Source organism: Sander lucioperca, chromosome 8, assembly GCF_008315115.2.
Source record: "Sander lucioperca isolate FBNREF2018 chromosome 8, SLUC_FBN_1.2, whole genome shotgun sequence".
Classification (NCBI taxonomy): domain Eukaryota; kingdom Metazoa; phylum Chordata; class Actinopteri; order Perciformes; family Percidae; genus Sander; species Sander lucioperca.
The window spans coordinates 20,910,875-20,915,148 of NC_050180.1; positions in this window are offsets into that span (position 1 = coordinate 20,910,875).

Below are 4,274 nucleotides of genomic sequence, written 5' to 3' on the forward strand. Positions count from 1 at the left end.
AATAAACTTGTGGCAGGCCTTTACTGGTTGTATCTGGATGTGCAGGCAGGCTTATTGCACTGTAAAAAGTTAGCTAAAACAACCTTCTAAATCCAGTGTTATTTCAACATTGATGTTAGATGATTCTGCCAAAGCCACATTGTGTTCTGTGTTTTTATTTTATTTATTCCCACAATATCAGTGTATAGAATAGTTTATGTATGGTTAAAGTGATTTACTACTGCATTTACATAAAGTTTGGGCACTTGTGAGACACAAGGTAAAAAGGAATAGTCCAAATCAATAGTAGGCTATGGGTCATACTCAAACGTATCATCTCTCAAACTCCACCCCCTCTATCAAAAATGTAAAAAAAAAAAAAAAAAAAAAGAGCCATAGTAGACATTATACAATTGTTTTCACAGGCTTAGTAGCAATCCCATGACGAGTTAACTGATGTTCATGTGTAAAATTATTGTGCCGCTTTTACATTGTTTATTTCTACAATACTAAGGTCTTTCATAAAGTTGGGGGCCTCACAAGAGACAGATAAAAAAAAAAAAAAAGAATAAAATGCAACAGAGGCTGAGATGTCCTGACTTTTAGTCCCTAGAATAATGGCGTTTTTCCATTACATGGTACCTGCTCGACTCGCCTCGACTCTACTCGCCACGACTTGACTCGGCACACTGTGCGTCCGTTTTCCATTGCAGATTTTAGTACCGCCTCAGCGTGGCTGGTCGTCTTGCCGGCTCGACGCACACACCAGCGCACAAGTATAAACATCAGGCCACTTGAGCTTGTTTTACAGTTCTGTGGAGGCTCCACGCAGAGCTTTCGCCGTAGCCTATGTAATATGTGGCCTGATTTGTCAGCTGGTGTGTGCGTCGAGCCAGCATGTGTGTGTATGTAGGATACGGTGAAAGCTCTGCCTGGACTGGAGCCTCCGCAGAACTGAAACAAGCGGCGCCGCAGTAAACTGCCGTGACCTAACACAACACACACAGAACGTGGAACGTGTGTTGTTGTTGCCAGAAGACACATTTTGTTTCAGAAGAAGCTGGAGGCAGCAAAAAAAAAAAAACACAGCTGGCTAAACTGTTTAAAAATAGCGGGTTTGTTCAGGACACCCCCGTCTGTCGCTTTCACGTCACCTTTCCGGCTCGCCTCAGCTGCTTGGAACCTCGACTGAGGAGGTACTAAAAAAATTACCTGTTAGCAGGTACCAGGTACTTTTTTTCGTAATGGAAAACCAAAAAAGGCGAGTAGAGTCGAGGCGAGTCGAGCAGGTACCATGTAATGGAAAAGCGCCATAAGACAAGAATCCAAAATGCTTGATCCCACACTTCCCATAATATGATGCAACTTTGTAGCTTCCTTTATTAGACCCTTTCTGCCCGGTAAATGCCCCATCTTTAAAGTGTTCATATTATGCTTTTTGGCTTTTCCCCTTTCCTTTATTGTGTTATATATCTTTTTGTGCACGTTATAGGTTTACAAAGTGAAAAAGCCTAAAGTCCACCCCAAAGGAACTTACCATCTCCAATAGAAAACACTGTTCATAAACTGCTCCAAACAGCTCTATTGTAGTCCAGCCTTTACTTCCGTGACGAACGTGCGTCACTTTGTAACACACATTATAATGCTCACCTAGCTGCTAGCATGGCACTCCCTCATACTCTGCAACTGACAAGCTAGCAGTACTTACTGTGCATGTGCGACTCCCAACAAAGATGGTACAGAAGTAAGATGCCTCACTATGTAGCTAAAACAGAGAGCTCAACACACAGGGTGCAAAGAGGAGCTGCAGCAATGTGTAGTACAACAAATATATGGTGTTTTCTGAAAATTAAACCACATAAACCTATTCTGGTACAACCTATAAATAAAATTATGAACCTGAAAATGAGCATAATATGAGCACTTTAAAAGTCATGCCCTAGTTTGTAACTCAGGCTTTCATCACTGATGGAGGCAAAGCCAGAACTTCTATTCAGGTTGAACGATTTGACTTCTGTCCTGTGTGATTTATTGTGAATGTAGTGCAATTACTTCTCACAGATCAGACACTACAGGTAAAGTAGAAGTAAATAACTACATACATTTGAATCAGCTGGCCTTTAAGAGATGTTAGTTGCTACTAAATTAGTAAAATTGAATAGCAACAAAGTTTTCCAATCGGATGCAGTTTGAACTAACAAAGACTTGGACCGTTAATGTGGACTCTGCTGCTTACTCATCCCTTTTTGTTTTATCTGACAGCCACATATACTTGTCTCAGTTGTCTCAATATCCAGCGACCCAAAATTGACCATCTCATCCCTATATGGACAATTCAGCCCTGAGGGGGGTGCTGTCACATCCTTCAAGAGCCGTGTGTGTGTGTGTGTGTGTGTGTGTGTGTGTGTGTGTGTGCACACTCGTTATAGTTCATGGCCCATGTCCCACAGTTATTACTTAAAGATATTCTGCTATCTCAGAAAGAGACTAGGACACATTAAGTGTCCCCACTGGGACTGTTTAGGAAACGTAAAGAAACAATAATTGTCACTTGAACAACAGCATTCATGTGTTCCCTTACGTACTGTCTCAACAAGCTGGGTTCAGATCCATGAATCACTTTTAATTGTATATGTACTTGTTCAACTGTGGCACTGAAACCCTTTCTACCCATGTGGTAGAGATAACTCAAACATACATGGTAAAGTTTGAATCAAGTTTTTATTTACTGCTGATACAAGTAAATAATTTTATTTATTTTATTTACTGCATGATTCTTTGGAATCATGTTGTCAAGGCCAGTTTTGATCAGCCCAAATGTTCTATCCAGTGTTTCCTTTACAAATGTGTTTTTTCAGTGCAGAAAAGTCAATATAAAAGCATTTAAGGCAGAAAATCTGGGACGGAGTAGGCCTTATAAAGCTGAATTAATTAGGAGGAAACTAATTTTACCTTATATGCATTGTATAAAGAAAATGTGAAAAGAAAAATGTATATGTGGAGTTTTTTTTATGTTTGTATGTGACTTGTGACATATCTCACTTACACTGTATTTGAGATATGATCAAAAGCTTGTATTGTACTGATGTACAATACTGGCCTTTTTCACGACAGACATTTTGACATGTCACCGTAAGAATAATAAAATAATAAAATTAACTATGGCTGAATTCCATTTAGTTGCTTCAGTTTCAGTTTTGCATGCTGGCTCACTGTCACATAACTTACCGGGACACTTGGATAGAACAGAGCCTTCGTTATTGTTTTAAGTCACATCTGTGCTTTTCCTGCTGTGACAAGTCAAAATGTCTGCTGTGCACTTTGCTACTGTGGTCTGTTCTTCTGTCATAAGATAGCCTATACTATAAGACGTTACACTAAGAGTTGCAGTAATTAAATGTTAACTACATTTACTCAGGTACTTAAGTACAAATGTGAAGTTCTTGTATTTTACTCAATTATTTCCTTTCTATGTGACTTTTTGCTTGTGCTTCACTGCATATCAGGGGGGATTTTTTTTTTACTCCACCACATATAACTTATTTGACAGCTTTACTGGTTACTTTGATTATCAGGATTTCACATTCCAAACATATGATCAGCTTCTACGTAGAAGCTTCTACGTAGAAGCTGATCATATACCATGGATGTTTGGAATGTGAAATCCTGTACAGTATGGTACATTGTAAAGGTTAAACCACCCAACAACAGTATAAGTAGTTAACTTTGCTTTAACGAGCTAAAACATGAAAATCCTGCTTACGCATTAATGTTTAGCCATTAGCCAATGGCTAATGATCACGTTTACTTTTGATACTAAAGTAGCCAACATTTGAATGCTAAAACCTCTGTATTTTTACTTAAGTTAAATTATGGATGCAGTACGTGTAGGCTACTGCATGTTGGAATATTTGTGTTGCTAAATCACTCTATTATCTATCAAAATTATCTCAATATATTTTTTCTGCCACAGTCGACCGAACCATAACCATTATATTAAAAGAAGTAGCCAAACTCTTATATCCTAAAACATATCCATTTATTAGCCTATGTATTACAACAATAACCAAAGCAATAAGCCATAACATTTAGTTTTGTTTTTGTCAATGTTTGTTTGTTTGTTGTTTTAGCATGTGCTTTTCTTCACATAATCATAACAACAAAATACCTCGTGTGTGATCATCATTGACACAGTAAGAGAGGGGTATTTCCTGTTTTGTAATCCTAGCGCCATGATGCCTTTAAGGTCACCTGTGCACGGACTTCCTGTGGTCCAGGAGAGAGGGAGGGAGGGA